At 40.1% G+C, this 19,472-nt stretch overlaps 1 pseudogene; it reads left to right on the forward strand.

Moving 5' to 3' along the window:
• The window catches only part of LOC101578873, a 125,958-nt pseudogene that overhangs the window by 25,000 nt on the left and 81,486 nt on the right, over positions 1-19,472 (forward strand).

Below are 19,472 nucleotides of genomic sequence, written 5' to 3' on the forward strand. Positions count from 1 at the left end.
AGGATAGTTTCAATAATTAATACATTGCATATTGTTGTCTTCATAGTGGTTATTCATAGTACAAGATGCAGACATGATATCCTGTCCAAACACTATTAGTACAATTTTTTCTTCTCATTGAATTAAGAGAAAATAGCTGTATGTCTATCCTATTTTGTATATACAGATACAAAATGGTCCTTCCTTTGTATCCCCTTGTTTGTTTAGTTTTGTCAGAGATAGGTGTTCCATTGCCATTTAAATCTTGTGGGTGCATGAACTCAGCAAAATATTCCAATATAGTCCAGTAGTTTATAGCAGTAGTGGGCTATCCATAGGATGGGCAATGTCAGAAGCTGTTGACTTGAGCCTTTTACAGTTCAGCATATTAATATGGCTTTACTTTTTATACCTCATTTTTATACTTTTCTGCTGGATGATTAAGACCAAGATAAAGCAAGACCTATATAACAAGAAATGTAACTTTTGTATTTACCAAGGTCATTCAGATCCCCTCAGGATTTACCCTGAACCCCTGTACCACAGTTTGTAGATCCTTTGTCAGTGTCAGCCATGTGGATGAGTCACAGTCATTGCTTAACCAATTTGCTCTCCATGAAAGCCCGAGAGAATGTTTTCTCTCCATGTGACTCTCCTTAGGCATACTCTACATCATTGATCACTTTCCTCTGTGGCCCCATAATCTTGATCAGAAAATTTGGGACACAACTGAGTTATAGGATGTTACAGCACAGATTCCCCTATGTCCTGAGTCTTCACTGACCTTGAAAGGTTAGGGCTTAAATGTTGGCTGGACATTTATTCTTATTAAAAAGAAAATAAAGTGAAATTGTTCCCTCTGCTCATCGAGCTCTACTAGCTGCTCATCTTACAGCAAACATTCACCATGACATAGAAGGAGCAGGGACTCCAGAGTCAGACTGCCCAAGTGTGAAGTCTGGCCCCCTCCCTTTCTTCCCTTGTGACCTTGAGCACATTACTTAATGTCTCCAGGCCTTGGTTTCATCATCTGTAAAATGTGGGTAATAATAATAACGATTCTTTCCTCAGGTTTTTGTGAAGATTAAATAAATGTTAATATGTGTAAAGGACTTGGAACAGTGCCTAGCACAGAGCACGTTATTTTCCATTACATAATTCTGAATGGTATTAAAATAAATGCGTAATGCAGAAAGAAAAGTTTTCCTAGCAACCACCAAAAATCTCCACTCAGACCAGTGATGGCACATGTGCCATAATGTGGGGCCTGAGGGAAGCTATGATGCTGGCAGGTGGAGGGCACACAGTTTTGGAGGGCAAAGGGAGTAGACAATACCTTGTCTCTACCTAAAACACCTGAGAATGGGAGCAGTGCTAGCTGTGATCAGCGGTATGCTGCTTGTAGCCTCCGGCATAGAATCCATCCCACTCACTCTTCTCACCCACTGTTCATAACTTCCCTGGTTATGTGATCCTGACCGCTATTGAAAATTATGTTCTAGCTGTCTTTACAGAGAAGGTTCTTGGGTCAACTTTTGCCCTGACTCACACACAAAATTGGTTGGGAAACCAGTGTGCTGGCCTGAAGAGAAGGACCTCTGACATTTTCTACGTAAGATTTGGATGCCTGGATCCTACTTTGGAAGATGCCAAGATGAGAGTAAAGCAGGGCCCACATCTTCCTACAAAAGCTAAAATGGCAAAAGGCATAGTCTCTTCCCTGTTCCCTGTCAGTGAAGGCAAGGGTTCACAATCATCAGTCTGGTACCTAGGCGCAGTTGAGTGACATCCACACAAGCATAGCATGAGGCCGATGTGTTTTGCAGTGGCATGGAGAGTCAGGTGCATGGAGGGAGCAATTGGTGGCAATTTCTTCCCCAGTGCTGACTGTGGTCCTGTGGAGCTCTCTGAGCAGACCCTTCCTGAGATAATGGCCCTGGCTTTGTAGTGCCTTCTGCTGATGTCTGCTTGAGCAGAGACTCTGCCTTCTTTGATTCTATGAACTATCAGATACTCTTTCAATACATTTCATCTATGAATAACTAACCAGGAAGGTTTCTGCTGCTCATAGCCACGAACCTTGAGTAGCATTCCACAGTTAGGGAACTGGCTTATAACTGGAAATGCAATCCATCTTCTCTTAAAAATATTTGCTCAGAGTCCTGAGTTCATCCCTGGTACCGCAAAAGAAAAGAAATATATTTTTGATGAGAATACAAAATATTAATAAAAATTAGAAATGATACCAAATTTCACTGAACAAAATAAAATAAATTTGATAGTATTTGTAGTATTGCACAGTGTTATCTTAGTTGTTTAGATTGCCACATATATGCATGCAAAATTAGAAAAAACACAAAATAAGAAATTAAGAAGAGAGAAAAGAATGAAAAAAGACAAGAAATTAAACACTAACTGCTCCTTTTCATAGACCAGCAGAAATCCACAGTACAATTATCTACACCATCCTACATACATACATAGTGGACCAGGCTCTGTACAGGGACAGCCACTAGGAGAACACAGACAATGGTCTACACTTCTACTTTACTAGTTTTCTTACTTAGCTTCATTAAATATTAACTATTTTCTTTTTTAAAAAAAATATTGGTCATATTTTCCTTGCATTCTTTTTTTATGTATTTGGTACTGGGTCTCACTGCTCTGCTCAGACTCATAGTGGTCCTCCTATTTTCAGCCTCCCCAGTGCTGGGATTACAGCCTGTGCCACCACACCTGGTCTTGGTGGCCAGCTCAAAATGCCCAGAGGAGGGACTGGCAGGGATCAAACTCTGGTCCTTGTGCTTGCCTAGGCAGGCATTTAGACCACTGAGTTATCTTGCTTTTTTGTATTCTTTATTCCTTGCTCATCATGCATCATTTACCTGGTTTATTATATAATAAAATGTTAGAATCTTGGGATTAAGACAGATGAAGACAAAATCCCTTTTCTTTGTTTCTTTGTTTCTTTGTTTTCAAGATCAGGAGATCACTGAGAACAAATCCAGGGTCTGTATCGAAAGCTTTTTGAATGAATGAATTATCTCACTCAGAGAATTCTTGATACAGTGACATAGGCATATGTAGTTATAAAGGGGTGTCTCAGTTATTCTTCTCTTGTTGCTGGGACAAATTCCCAACACACAAAATGAAGGCAGGAAAGGCTTATTTAGCTTACAGTTTGTGGAGGTTTCAGTTCGTACTCAGCTGGCTCTTGTATGACTGAGGTAGAGTGGCACATTGCTTTGGTCGAGTGGCACATGGCAGAGGGCAGCCGTTCATGGTGGTGGAAAACAGCAAAACAACAAGAGCAAATGGGAAGAGTAGCAGCAACAATGGCCACAGAGAGGAAGTCTGTTTTCCTTAAATTGCATTCAGGCTATTTGCCCCAGGCTGGATGTAGCACTCACACCCTTAATCCCAGAAGCATTTACACCCATAATCCCAACATCACTTATATCCATAATCCCAGTGGATCATGAGTTAGTCACAAACTCTACAAGTCTGCCCCATGACTGTATAAGGCTTTACGGGAACAACTAGACACAAACTATAACAAAGGAGAAGGGAGCTACTGTGGGGATAGAATATAAAATAGATGTACATATAAAGAGACTCTCTCAAATCCCCCCTTCAAGTGTATTTGTGGAAAACAGGAGTTGCTCACAGGGAGGGTTGGTCTCCACTGTGGCCTTCATTCTTTCTTTGCAACCTCTGGTCTTATCTTTGGGCAAGGCCATCTTTTCTCACTATTTTCATCCTGGAATGTTTTTCCATAAAACACATTAAGTGTAAATGTTGTGGGGATTAGAAAGTTTTAAAGAATTTTAAATGATCACACACTGTAGCCATATACAATTCCAGATTCAGTGTTTGACATCCCTGTTCCCAAAGTCTTACCACTCGTCACTCTAGGAAGTGTTCTTCTGATCATGTTTGTTGCTTCCTTTCCCAGTAACCAACTGCTTCCAACTTCTGGTTATTTTCTCCTGCCAAATTGGTGAGCCCTTCTTCTCTTATACCTAACTCATGTCAATACTTCCTTTTGCATATCCAAAAATTCCTGGTGGTACTTTTTACCCCAAGCACCACAGACATTGGGTATACAGTCTTACTGTGGAGGAAAGCTAGAAAAAGTATCATGCTTAGAGCTCACACACCAAAGCTGAAATATTTGCTGACCAGAACTAATGGGTCCAGTGAGAGCTAAGAGATGTCTTTTCTGTTCCTTCCTTAGAACATACCTGAGATCTCATAGGGACACAAAGCCACTTAGAGCAGTCTGAATCCAATGTGCAGGAGATAAGAAGAGTGGAGATTGGTGAGGGTAGTTCCTAAGAGGAGGCAGATGGAAAGGGGTAGAGGCTCACAGTTCATCTTGGCTAGGAAAATGGGCCACTCTCAGAAAGAAGCAGAAGACAAGGGTGGGGAAGATCATTATTAATCACTGGGCTGAACCTCGGCATATTTCCCCTTGCTTTCTTCTGAACTGAGATACAAACAGGATGGGGTGAAGTTTGTTCCCAAGGGAGAGGAACACATGGGTACCTAGAAAGGACACTGTAATACTGAAAAAATGGATTGAATCAATTGGAAATAGAGTTTGGATCTTCACATTCACTGCATATGTGGAATCATCTTAATCATGCTTATAAAACCTTAGATGTTTATTAAGATTTAGCTATGAAACGTTCCTCCAAACTCTCTTATGCTCAGTGGCAAGATTTTGGGAAGGTGAGTGGGTCATGGGGGTGCTATACTCATCAAGGATTCATTCACTAATGCGTTTAATAGCTGAGTATGCCTTTAGAAGGTGGGGCCTGGTTAGAGGTGGTCACTTGGGTGTGACTTGGAAGAGTGTCTCTTCCTCATCCCCTCCTTTCCTTCTTTGCCTCTTGGCTGCCGTGATGTGAGGACCTCCTCTACGGAGGCCCTTCCACCATGCTTCTTTTGCCTTACAGCCAGTCAGCCACAGATTGTAACCGTCATCCAAAATAAACCTTTTCTCCTGTAAATTGTGCATGCTGGGTGCATGCTGGGTGTTACGTCTCAGCTATGAGAAAGTGACTAAGCCAATGGTTTTGGTCAAATTTATAGGAATTATTGCTCTTAAAACACAAAAAAAGAAGTCAGCAAGGCTGGCTTTTATTTTTCTCCTTTGATCTGTCCCTTTTGGACTCCCTTTAGGATCCCTGACAGTTCCAAAGCTGGTGAACAGAAGGGATGAAGCTTACTCAGGCCCCAGCCATTGCTTTTCATAGTCTGCTACCTTACCAGACTACACAGGTATGTAGAATTTTCCAGCTTTACACCGAAAAAAGAAAAAGAAAAGGAAAGTGAAAGAATAACAAACTATAACCTGTGGTTTTTGCAGGAAGGTCTGAGTTTGCAAAGAGATCATTTTGTGCTTGTACTTAATCTTGGGACAGAGAAAAAAACAATTACTCAGTCTCAATTTGCCCAAGTTTGAAAGAATCAAAATGGAGATGGGTTGTATTTTAATTCTCTTTTTCAGGTATAAACTAAATAGATAATAAGTTACTTATCAATTCTGTAAGCCTTATCGCTGGCATGATTTTCTGACTAGAAACACTGTTTCAGATCGCTCAGTTTCACCCCATACTAGCAAGCAAATCCCTTCAGGAAGCCCCGCCACACATCTGGCTCCCAAGTCCCACTCTTGTGTGGACAGCTCATCACTTCTGGAAGCACTTCGTTCTCTCCTTAGCCCAATGTGACTGTTACTTATTACACATATCCCAGTTCTTCACCCATCATCAGTGCTAATTTTATAGCAAATGGTATCTTTCCTGTCCCAGCTTCCTAGGTCAAAAAGCTTAGAGTTATTGTTTACCTTCATTTGTCTCTTATATTCTGCTTCAATCCCCTCCACAAACACTGTGAAAGGTGTTCTCAGCCTGTATCCCAAATATCATCATTTTTTATTTCTGTGTCAAGCACCATCATCCTCAAGTTGAGCTGATGCAAGAATTTCCTCACTAGGGTCGTCCAATAATTTCATGTTTGCCTTCTTCTGGCTGTTACTTGTGTAGAATACAAAGAAAACACTTTCAAAAACTGTCCAAAGCTATTATTCTTTTGATAAAAACATACCAATTTTTTCCCCAGAGTACCTATACTATAGTCATACACATTGTGCATATGATGTGATTGGACCCTGGGTTTTTCTCTGATCAGTCTAATGACCCATTCTCTAGTAATTACTCACTATTTCTCTAACCACTTCTGGACATTTCCGAGAAAAGCACAATCGTTTTCATCTCCTTTACCCTTTGCCGGAAATGTTATTCCTTCAGGCAGCTGTTTGCCGAGGTCCTTCATTTTATATGACTCTCTGTTCAAGTGTGATCATTTCAAGACAGGACGTCACTAGCCCCTCAGCCCAAAATATCGCTGATGCTTTTTATTTCCAGCTCAGATGATGCTCGCAGCACTTCTCACCTCCTGACATGTGCTCATTTCTATCACCCCCAGATCATAAGCTCCCTCAGAACAAGGGTTCCGTGTTCATTCACTGGGCAACACGAGTGCCTGAAAATATTTAGAAGTGTTATGAAGACCATGAATAAATAAGTGAATGTATATCATTTTAAACCTGTCTTCTAAATAACTATCCTTCCATTACCTGAATATGTTTACTTATCTCTACTATAATTTTTCTCCCAAGTAAGTATGGACTGGATAAGGGGTATGGGAGAAAAAAATCAGGCCCTGGAAATGTCAGAAATAAGAACTTGGGAGCTAGAGTGGATTTCTAACTGGTGCTCAACTTGTTACATCCAGGTGAACTGAACTAGCATGGTGCTGGGTGTGGAAGGCCCACCTGAGGACTGTTGCCAGCAGCACAAGAGGCAGCTTGAGAAGCTGTTGTGTTGCTGCTAGGGATGCTATTTGGAGAAGCTGTTGGAACTGTTGGAAGCTCTTGGTATTCTTGGGCTGTTCTGCTGAAGGACCTCATCATTTCGGCTTTGCTGATGAACTTGGATGTCTTGTCTGAGGAGTAGCTCAGGACATTCATTGCCACTGAGGATGGCTATGGTTCATTTTATTTATCTTTTAATGTACTTGGTTGTTATAGGGTCCTCCTATACAGCTCAGATTCATAGTGGTTCTCCTGTTCTTAGCCTCCCCAGTTCTGGGATTATAGGTTACACTATGCTTAGACTCTGAGGCAGGCTTATCCTGCCCTGGAGGTGAGGCTCATGTGGCATATGGTGCTGGGGATCAAGCTGAAGTCCCTGTGTTTGCCTAAGCTTGCTTAAGCAGGTACTTTAGTCCACTGAGTTATCCTGCTGGCTCTGTGTGGTTCAATTTAGGGGAGCTCTGTTCCTCATCCTGAGCATTGCCTCATGGCTCCAGCGGGGAAGATGTTGTACAGTTTAGTCTCCTGGAGAAGCCTGTCATGTTGGCTTTCATGATGGGAACTCAGCTTTCTGCATCATTGTAGGAGCTCAGAACCTCATTCTTGCTGAGGATGGCTGTGGTACCTTTGGAGGGACTCTGTTGCTTACCTTGAGTGTCACCTCCTGGCTCCAGTGCAGATCCCTCAGCCTCCTGGCACAGACTTTTTAGCTTCTACCACTGAACTTTGGGTTTTCTCAGCATAGATCTATGAAGCAGGCCTGAATGAGACATTGTGGTGGGGTCTAGGCCTCCAGTTGGACTTGTGGGAGGCAGTGTTATAAGCTTTCTTTTTTCAGCTAGTCTCACGCAGGATAGTAGGAACCAGGCCCTCAGCTGGATCCTTTGGTCTTTAGTGTGTGGACAGATTTTCTGCACTTCTTGTACATTAGTTTTTGGGTGATTCATTATAAAATATTATAAAATGTGTCAGGTATTGCATAGTCTCTTTTACAAAATGTCAACCCATGTTAAAAGCCAAAGTGGAAAAGCCATCTCTTCACAATACTATTGTTGTGGAGTTACTAGCTCCATTATTTTGTGACCTTGTACTAGTGCAGACATTATTTAAATTTTTTAAAGAGGTAAGGCTGTGGGCTTCATTTGACTCACATTTCTGTCCTTTAGCCTAGAGTTTGGTTGCTATTCTCTTAAGACCATGCATAAGGTACAGAAATAATTGCCCAAAGAAATAAAGATGGGCTGGATATGGATTGGGCAGGCCAGCAGGCAGATTACCATGGCACTGCTGTTTGCCAGTGAAGAATAATAGTGACTATTTCATTGGCTGTCTTACAGCTTAAACAGGATGATATGTATAGATGTAGGACTTAGCATAGTGCCTGCATAAGGTAGGCATAGTGAGTCTACAGCAGGTATGGGGATGTGATTCAATACTCTAGTTGGGCTACAGGGGGTGACACTGTCCTCATTACAGTCCCTAGTGATGTAGCCTAAAGTGGAATGTACATTTTACCAGCCATATGGATGACTGACTTTTATTGAGCTTCTCATCAACCAAGACTGCTGAGTTGTTTCTGCAGTTGCTTCTACTGTCTCCTGACTGTCCCTTATCCCATGGACACAGCTACTTGGTCTTTACTCTCACCCTGTAGGACTTATTCTTACTTGCCATGACAAAATGTTGTTCTCTGTAGCTGCAAATCTGGATTCTGCCTTAGAACAAACACTTTTAACTTCATATTACCTGAACACTCATAACTGTGAGATTAACTGAAATTATGAGAGGAAGTCTATGTGTGTCCTTTGTAACAGTGAAGCACAACACAAATAAAAAGCATGATTTTAGTGATTATCCAAGTGGTGGTACGTGTAAGTGACTGAGTGCAGTCACTTCACCATACATGCCAATCCTTTTTTCTAGTTTCAGTTCACTAGGTAGGTAATGCTGCATTCCTTGCCAGAGAAAGCAAATTTATGTACTTTACAAGCATGGAGTGTTTCCCACTAGCATCAGTCGTGTTGATAATTTCAAGAAATTGCAGTTTTAACTAGACATCCATCCAGTGCTTCATGTAAACAGCTATATGTTTCTCAGCTTGTAAGTTTGACCTTGGCTGGCTTCAAAACCAACAACCAGTGCTATGCAGAGCAATGTAATTTACATTATCTGATCATTGTCAACAATGTAATATTTCTATATAGCCCTGGTCACAAAGATAGCTACAATAATGAATTTATGCCAACAGTACTGGCTTGGGGTTTGTAGTAATGTTATTTACATAATTTCACTCCTGTCTGCAAAAACCATGCAGACTATTTATACTTTATGAAGAATGTATTGTTGATGTATGCCTGCTGAGAGCATGCCCTTCACCACTTTACATTTGTGGATGACAAACAAAACTCCTTTGTTATTTGGGTTGGAATTATATTTACTTCAGCATATTGAAGCAAATATGCACCTTAGCATGCCAAAATACTATGTAATCCATATACTTTATACCCTGGATGGTAAACTTGAGTGTCTAACACAGTCTCTGATACTCCCATTATTATTTTACATTTTTATTTTCTATGCCTCTATAATATTAATATCCTTGCCATTGATCTTTAAAAATGACTTTTATTCAAAATGATTTTATATTTTTGAGGAAAAAGTGCCTTTCTTGATTCACTCAAAAACATCATCACCTGAAGTTACAAAACTCATTAGATCATATTTCTTTTCACATTCTAAACTTAGGCCTCTTTGAAGCAGTAAATAAAGTCTTTAAGAAGAAATTAAAGGTAATTGTCTCCAAAACTAGCCTTTGCCTCCCCAGGAAAATTATGCTAGTTCTAAAAGAATCCTAATGGAATAAGGCAGAGTGAGTAGGTCAGTGCAAGAGTGACAGCTTGGGGGAAAATGCTGACTCCTACTGGGTATTTTCCTACTTTTCTCCATGTCTGAGAATTTCCCATTCTCATGGTTTGATCAAGTGAACTTTCTTGTATTCATTAGCAATCCCTGGGTTCTTTGACAATACTCTGATTTTTATCTTTCTTAAGATAAGAAATGTTTAGTTGTGACAAGAGGTGCTGTGGCTCTGGTGCAGGAGCTGGGAGGGTTGTGAGGTTTGCTGAGCTGTAGCAAATGCATCCTGAACAAAGGCCTTTGAAAGTGAGATTTTTCTTTTCAAAGACATGGAGAGACCTGATGGCCCCACCTTAACCCACCGCTCCATCAGCCATGAACATGATTGTCAGAACTTTTGGTTTTGATGCTAATTAGAAAATATAAACTTGATAATGCAGTTTCTCTCACATCAAGTTTTTATTGATGAATCAGCATGACAAAGTCTTTTATACTTGGGTGAATTCTGATCTTATAGGGTAAGATTTCTTATTAGGGAAGTATTTTAATTTTTCCTACATACTACTTTTTCAACATCCCTGGAGCAAGATGAAAATATCTCTCTTCTTTCTCAAGGCAGATGAGTGTTCTAGAAAGCCAGCCTCTTCCTCTTCTGAATAGAGGTAACAAAACCAGCGTACATTTCTCTATAATATCTGAATGAACCATAAGACTGAAGTACACATGAAATGGTATAAACTGAATCCAGTGGAATACAGTTTCAATCACATGACACCAGGACTTGATATTTGCAAAGTACATGTAGGCTGAAATTTAATGCCAAGGTAAGAATGAGATGAGACACTAGGCTCACATAGTGACAAAAGCAGGATCTCCAAATGTATTTAAGCTTACTGTCCTGGTTTGGAGTTTTTGCAAAGGGAGAAATACATTACAGGATATATTTTATAATAATAGTATATAATCAACCAAAGAATCATGTATAAAGAATGTAGGTAATCTATCCACACATTAAAGACCAAAAAATACACCTGAGGTCCTGGATCCTAATATTCTCATGAGTCCAGCTGAGGACCTAGAGACCCTAACAATGCTTCCTGTAAGTCCAACTGGAGGCCTAGAGTCCATGGCAATGTCTCATTGAGGCCTTTTTCATGAATCTGTGCTGGAAAGGCCCAAAGGTCAGGGGTGGTAGGTAGAAAGTCTATGCCAGTGGGATGAAGGATCTGTGCTAGAAGGCTGAGGGATCTGCACTAGAGCCAGGAAGCAATGCTCAAGGTAGGAACCAGAGCTCCTTACAAAAGTACCACAGCCATCCTCAGCAACAGTGAGGTTCTGAGCTGCAATGATACAAAAAGCTGACTTCCTATCATGAAAGCCAATGTGATAAGCTTCTCCAGGAGACTGAGCAGTGAGCCATCTTCTCTTCTGGAGCCAGGAAGTGATGCTCAAGTTGAGGAACAGATCTCACCGAAAATGAACCACAGCCATTCTCACTGACAATGAAGTCTTTTTTTTTAAAATTTTATTTATTTATTTATTTATGTGTGTGTGTGTGTGTGTGTGTGTGTGTGTGGCCAGCTCAGCCCACCAGGGGGCGGGGCTGGCTGGCATGTGGTGCTGGGGGATTGAACCGCGGTCCCTGTGCTTTGCTAAGCTTGATTTTAAGTAGGTGCTTTAGACCACTGAGCCATCTCACCAGCCCCGACAACGAAGTCTTGAGCCTCTCCTCATACAAGAATAGCTGAGTTCATCAGGAAAGGCAGTGTGACAAGCTCCTTCAGCAGAACAGCCAAGGACAAACAACAGCTTCCAACAGCTTCTCCAAATGGCTTCCCTAGCAGCAGCACAACAGCTTTTCCAGTTCTGCCTTTATGCTGCTGGCAACAAGCCTCAGGTGTGCCCAGCTCTTCCTGTTTGTTTTTGTTTCCGGGTCAGTGCAAGATGAGCGATGTTGCCTGCCCATGCTCTCTCTCCCATGAGGGACTCATCACAGGCCCCAAAACTAATGGCCAACCTACCATGAATGAGTCCTCCAAAATTCTCAACTCTATTGTTAGAATATGGGAAGCTGATTATCACAACAGGGGAGCTAAATATGTCAGATAAAATAGGATGGGGGTGTGGAAGTGTTTAAGAAAAAAAAGGGGGGCATATTATTTTGGCCGTAATTTTAAAATTATTTTGCATTAGATTCACTCAGGATTTGCTAAAACACAAACATGCTTATCATACATATGTAGTATCCTAGACCCAACCAACAGAGGATCTGGTGCTCTGGGCCTCGGGCAAGGCTCTCTGTACTTCTGGCCAGCTCTCAGGTGATGTGAGGGGAACTGATCCACTAACTGTCCTGTAAGAAATACTGACTTAAAGCTGTGGCCTGGAATAGGAAAGAGCTCAGGCACTGGTGCTCAGCTGGTATGGGTTTGGCAATAACAGGTTAAGGTTCTCATCTTCTTTAAGCTTGATTTTTGCTCATCTATAAAATTAGTACAGGGGCAGATGGGAAGCAGCTGCCCTAAGGCTGGGGTGGTGGCATTGGAGTAGGGAAGCCCTGGCCTCCCAGAACCCATCCAACTGCCCTTTCCATTATACGTTATACGTTATACATTATGCAGCTACTTGAGGATAGGTAGAATTGCAGCTGCTGCAGTCTGCGGGGGAGCTGGTTCCAGGACACCTGCCTCAGGATGTAATGGGGCTACCTGCCTGACACACTGTGATGGGCCTGTTACCAAAGCAGAAGTCTCCTTGATCCTGAACTCTATAAAGTAATATTCTAACTATGCCCCATGTGGAAGGCTGGAAGCACAGCTTCAACAATGACTGGCACTTGTCACACCAATTTACTCATCAGCTGCTTAGTGAATTTGATCAACAGGAAGAGGACATTCACTTAATGACATGATGTGTGACAGAGTGAAGTGATCGAGAAGAACATGAAAACCACTTTCTAATAAGTTATGGTTTTGCTGTCAATGTTAAAACTGCAGAGGTTTTCAGATCTTCCTTCAGCCATTGAGGCCCAGAGGGGGAGCTGCGTGCAGCCCAGGCTGTAGGAGGAGGCCCAGTGATTCACACTTATGATACAGAGACTGCACAACTTCGAATAGGCCCACGTTCCTGGATACCATTTCCACAAGTGGATCTCTGGTTACAGCAAGATGAAAAGCAAATGCTAGAGTCTTTCAATTTCTCCTTTTGTGGCACCTTCCCCATCTCCCTGCACTTTGTTGAACATATTAGATCTACCTTGACATGAAGAAATACCAATCTCCAATGAATATACTGTTTCCTGGAAAATACTGGCTTACTGGAAAATATTTCTTCAGAAAGGAAAGCAAGCAGCTTTTTGGCATGAAAAGATCATTGGTGAGGTTTGGAAAGAAAATGAATTTGCGATCTATATCCATTGAATCTGAGGTATTTTTCCTTACTCAGTATCTTTCAAATGACTTTAAAATAAAATCTTATTTTGGTAAAGGTGAAAAGCAAAAAGAAAAAAAAATCAGTACAATGGTACCCTTCTGAAATGCGTATTGGTGTACGCGGAGAGAATGAAATACAGGCTGAACGCTTACTCAAAAAAATGACCGCAGTAAAAGATTGTCATTGCGATTTCTCTCTTTGAACACACTCTGTTGTTCTTGCTGCTTTCTGAAACAGCTCTGGAAGTCTTCTTTCCTGATTGTCTTTACACGGTGTAATCAAAGTTACAGTGAATACTGTTCCTGAGGGCTACACCCCCCAAAAAAGCAGGCTTGCTGAAGCATTACAGTATGCTCTCATCCCATTTATTCACTAAATCTGGCACTGTGCAACTGCTGGCTCTTCCCAAAATCAAAATGACAGAAAACATTTTGAATTGATTAAGAGCAATGAGGAAAGTTAGCACAAAAAAGACATGCAGGAAAGAGGACTCCTAGAACTGCTTCAGAAAGTAGCAAGAATGATGGGATAAGTGTACGTAAATCGAGTGTAGGATATACTTTACGGGGATTAATGGCAATTTGCCCTTTATTGTAATAATTTACAAAAAACTTAAGCATTCACCATATATTGTGATCATGTCTAATAAGTCGAATAGCAGTACATGGCTGGATATGTGATGAGAGTTCAATATATCACAATTGTTATGAGTATTTTTATTAGTGTTCAGAGAAGTGCCTAAGTGCCTTAAATATTAGACAAACTTCTGAAAAGCAGGAAATGGGAGAGTAGATCCAAGATAAGAGAAAGAATTTAGAGCACTGGGGGACAAATTATAATCAATTGCTGTGGCAAATTATTATGCATTTGTGTCTGCAGCATCCTAGTTTTTATTCCCTGTGGCAGTTTTCTCTTTTTGTTATTTAAAAAAGTGTCATGAGAAACTTTTTTAATCACCACAAATTATAAATCAGTAAAACTACAGAGTGGAATATTTCTATTTTTAAATTTCTGCTCACCTACAGAAGTTATACTGAGAGACAGCTCTACTGTTCCAAAGAAGCATAGTGGTTCCTCAAGCTTCACAAACTCCATTCATTCGACAATCCTGGAAAGGGTGTACATGTTTTTGTCAGTGCTTGTGCAGAAAAGATGGCTGTGATTGTGCTCATCCCTAGAAGGAGAATTTGCAAATAGAAGCAAAGTTTGTCAAATATTTTCATCTGTGAACCACACTGTCCACAAGAAAAAGGTTCATGAACTGAGGCATCACTGTACTTGAAGATCATGACCATATGAAAGGAAAAAAACAGTATGAAGATAAGTTTTGAAACTGATTTCTCTACGGTGGAAGAAAAGCTTGATATACAGTTCCATTTTTCAAAACAGGCTTCAGTGGTGTAAAGATATAGGACAACAGTCTTGCATCAGAGCGCTGGTGAAGGTGGTGTTGGAGACAAGGCTGGCTTCATAGTTGTGTGGCCTATAAAGTTGTATCAGGGTTTGTGCTTAGGAGAAGCCTACTCTTTTTAAAAAATATTCTCCTAGTGTCATCTTGAGATTTGTACTAATTTTTGAATACGGGGAGTCCGTATGTTATTATAATTTTATAGAGTGCCTTATGAGCCTTTTTTTTCTTAAACTGATGGTGAATGTACATAAAGGTAGACAGGAGGGACATTCAGGTCATGGTTAGAGAAGCCATTGGGGAGCTTTACAAACAGATATGATCTGATCTATACTCTGAAGAGTCTTTCCATTTACTTATTTTTCTCTGCTGTATGACCACAGATCACAAGTAAAGGGAACAAAGGGTGGAGAAAAAAGACTAATGAGAACTGAGGTCATTTTAGCACTTAGGTGAGAGGTGATAGTAGATGAAATAGATGATTATGGAAATGGATTTCTCCAAGCCCTATAAAGAACATCACTGATAGGTATTTTGCATCTTATACTATGAATAACCACTAAGAAGACAACAATATGCAATGTATTAATTATTGAAAGTGTCCTACTAATCGGTTTTGAAACTGTCTCATTGCTATTTGATTTTCAATAAAATTACTAATAAATAAATAAATGCATAAAACCAATAAGCCTAAAGTTTAACAGAACAAGAACAAAAACTATGATATGATAAATTTCATCTACAAGCGATGGCCTTCTTGTCAAGCTAAAAGAAAGTTCAAGGAACCTCGCTAGTGGAAAAGAATAAGTTGTCCATAAAATTCTTGGTCCTGACCATGGCAGCTTTTGGGCTTAGTGTCTGATGAGCAGGCCCAGGGTGAGGTCTACCAAGCAGGTCTCACACTGACCAAGGTCATGCAGCAATGAACCCTGTACACGGGGTCAGAGGAAGAACCTAGTTTGCAGCTGTAGCCCACAGCCACCCATGACAGCCATTATTGATGGTTGTCATTTGGCTTGGTTTTGTAGCAGGCAGGTGACAATGAATATATGCAGAACAAAGAGGTCAACACTGAAGCAAGTATGTGAGTAAAAACTTGTCAAAAGACAACAGCAACAAAAAATTGTTCACAGTTAAATGGTTCTTTTCAGAGCTCCATTTGTTGTCACAATCGCTATGGGCAGCATTTAAATATTTATAATGATTTCTTCTTTTTTGTATTTAATTTGGCCCTTGGAAAAATATTACAAAGATGAATTCCATGGTTGTTACTGATGATTAAGTTCCATAATTAATTTTAAACTAAACATGACCTACTGCTATTTCTTTAACTAATGAGACTCCTTGGAATTTACATTAGCCCATTAATCAGCATAACCATGGGATCCACATTTAGGCTTCCTGTTCTCACAGCCACAAAGTCAATAGTCTCCTCAGACCTAAAACCTCAGGCTTGTGCTCATTTCATTCCCACCCTTACTGACTTTAATCCTGTTTGTGGAGGGGCTGTTATTTTTCTTTAATTTCTTGAGATTATTCTGGTCTTTGAGTGGAGGGTGTCACATGGTGTTGCGATAATGAGCTCCTATTGTAGTGGCCCCATGGTGGGCTTTTGTAAGTGTTCCATTAAAATGGAAAAAGCTATGTTGGCCATTCTTAAATGAAAAATGGGCCTGCACATCTCTGCTGACACTTTGCAGTTAACAAGACTACATTTCTGTGTTGAAATGAAAATGGATTCCTAAAATGCTCACTTTCCCCCCTTCCACTTTCCCTTCAAAACAACTGAAGTGCAGCGTTGAGGTTTTAATATCGTTCCCGCCTGGGTGTGCTTTAGCCATGCTGCACCACCAATGGATGGAGCAGGCAGCAGGGACCAGAGGAGCCTAAGGTCCTTCAATATTAAGATAAGAAAGTAAAGGAAAACTGCCTTTCATTAGAAGTGAACCATTTTTGTTTGTTTGCATGTGTCAATTAAAACCAAAGCTCAGAAAGGCACTGGCCAGCAGAAAAATATATTTGTTTGTTTTAATTTGTATATTCAGTTGGTCTTAGAATCCACTTTAAATATGCATAAATATTTTTATTGGAAATGAAGAGACTTCCTGTATTTATGAACAACAACAGAAAGTCAATGAAAGCTCCGTTTGCTTTGCTCATCCAGATGTGGATTGGGTGCTAAGTGACGTGGAGCAGATAGTGAGTTGGACTTGGGAGGGCTCTACTCTGGCACTGGCTGTGATCTCAGTGGGTGAGATCAGCCCTTCCTCAGCTTCCATATTTCTGGTTTTGTTTTTATTCTCATTTGTTCATTTTTTATTGGTGCAGGTTTGTAGTACAAGCTTGCATTCTTTATGTAGAGTTGGCACGTGTACATAATACATCTTAATTCCTTTTTACATCCCCTTCCCTACCCCTTCAAGCCCCTCCCTCCATCAAGAATCAAACTCAAGGCCTTGGGCTTGCCAGGCAGGCCTTGAGTCACTGAACTACATCCCCATCCCTTCCCTCCATCTCTTGATCCCCTTCCATTTGAGAAGGAATCTATCTCCGTGCTTATTAGCTGTCTTTCATCTTACTCTTTATAATTTCAGTTTCTCATATAAAGGAAACAATGTGATACTTATATTTGTGTGTCTGATTTATTTTACTTAACATTATAGTCTCAAGGTACATTCAGACTCCAGTTGATTTTTCTTTCTGACGGTGTAGTACCCATTTCATATAAATATGTTTTCTGTCTTTTTTTATTTTATGTATTTGGAACAGGGTCTCACTATGCAGCCCAGACTCGTAGTGATTTTCCTGTTTCACCCTCCCCAGCACTGGGGTTACAGGAGTGTGCTGACACTCCTGATCTTGCTGGAGGAACTGGCACAATATGTGGTACTAGGGATCAAACCCAGGTCCTTGCGCTTACCTAGGCAGGCACTTAGACCATTGAGCTATAGCCTCAGCCCTATATTTTATTATGCATTCATTTGTTAATGGGCATGTAGGCTGCTTCCCAGATGTAGCTACTGTGAGCTGTGCTTCTATTAACATGGGTATATATTTATCATTGTAATATGATGTATTTAATTCTTTGGAGAAGATACCCAGAAGGGAAATAAATAGGTCAAACAGAATTTCTAGTTTTAGGTTTTTGAGGAAACTCTGTACTGATTTCTATGGTGGTTGTACTGGCTTACATTTCCACCAACAGTATAGAAGGGATTACTTGCTTCACTTGCGTCCCATAAATTCTGACATGTTGTACTGGCATTATTGTTCAGTTCTAGAAACTGTCTTATTTCTTCTCTGTTTTTTTATGCAATGCATTGATTATTTAGCAGTGCACTGTTTAGTTTCAGTGCATTTGCATATTTTCTGTGTTTTCTTTTGCCATTGATATCTAATTTCATTGCACTATGATCTGATAATATTCATAGCATGATTTCAATTCTTTTGCATTTACTTAAGCTGTTTTTTGTTCCCAAGTCTCACAATTATGTCTGAAATATAAAGTAGTGATATAAATCCTAAAGTTTATTTTACTTTTGCCATTTGTCATGAGCAGGAATCAGTTTCAATTCTTGTGTTTTCAATATTTTAATAGGATTTTTCCTGTATACTAATTTAAACTTGGTTTTAGAATTTTCCACATAAAATCTCACTTTCTTCCATATTAAATTTTTTCCTTGCCCTTTGGAGAGCCTTTAAGGCAAAAGCAAATGTTTGTCTGAAAGAACTTAATTAGAGGTTTATTGATTTTCCCTCACATTAACCCATTATCTTTCTGTCTTTAGGTTGTTTATAAACTTACAAACATATATTTAAGTGTTTACAGTCACAGAGTATGTAAATTATTATTATAGAGTCAAGAAAACACATAATCACAAAATGAGTTGGTTTTTGATGCAATTAGGATATTTGATTTTTCTCTTGGAATAAAAAAAATGGTACAAAGAAATGTAAACATAGCGTACAGTGTACATATACATCACATAAACTTAGAATAATTTAATCCATCTATTCTTCTGCTTATCATTCTCCTTAACAGAAAATACTAAGGTTTCTTATTTTTTATTTTTTTCCAGTTCAGCCTGCCCTTGGGGCAGGGCTGGCACAGCACATGGTGCTGGGGATTGAACTGCTGTCCCTGCACTTGCCTGAGCTTCCCTAAGCAAGTGCTTTATACTGATGAGCTATCTCATAGACCCTGAGTTATGTGTTTTAATGGCAATGTCTGCTAATTCTAGGAATGATTCTTGGGTTGTAGTAGTGTTACTTCTAGAGTTGCCATGTAATTTTATTTTTGACTAAGTAATGCTACCTTCTATTAGCAAGCTAGCCCAGGTATCATAGCTCCTCCATTTGGAAGGGTTCAATAAACTACATAGTTTGTAGATTTCTAATAGGTCTTTAGAATGATTTCCTTAAAGATTTTTTTCATTTGCATATTTGATACAGGGTCTCACTATGCAGACTGGACTCATGGTGATCTTCCTGTTTTCAGCCTCCCCAGTGCTGGGATTACAGGTGCATGCCACCATGCCCCAACTCTGTCATCGGCTTAGTGCACCCTGGAGTGGGGCCAGTGTGGCATGTGGTGCTGGGGATCAAACCCCTGTCCCTGCACTTGCCTAAGCAGGCAGTTAGTCTGCTGAGCTATCTTGCTCGCCCTTGTTTTAAAAAAATTTTGTACCTAAATCTTTATTAAGCTCTTACATTACAACAACTGAGTGGAAAATTATGTAGGATCATTAGAATCATTCTTTTCTATTATTTCCAACAGTTCTTTAAACTGACACTGAGTGCTACCATGCTACATAGATGCTAGAATTCATTGCATATTATAGGGACACCCCTAAAATTTCCAAATAGAAATGGCTAGAGAACACAGCTGAGAGTTAATATGGATGGATGGAGAAT

This window comes from Octodon degus, unplaced genomic scaffold, assembly GCF_000260255.1.
Source record: "Octodon degus isolate 3935 unplaced genomic scaffold, OctDeg1.0 scaffold00030, whole genome shotgun sequence".
In the NCBI taxonomy this organism is placed as follows: domain Eukaryota; kingdom Metazoa; phylum Chordata; class Mammalia; order Rodentia; family Octodontidae; genus Octodon; species Octodon degus.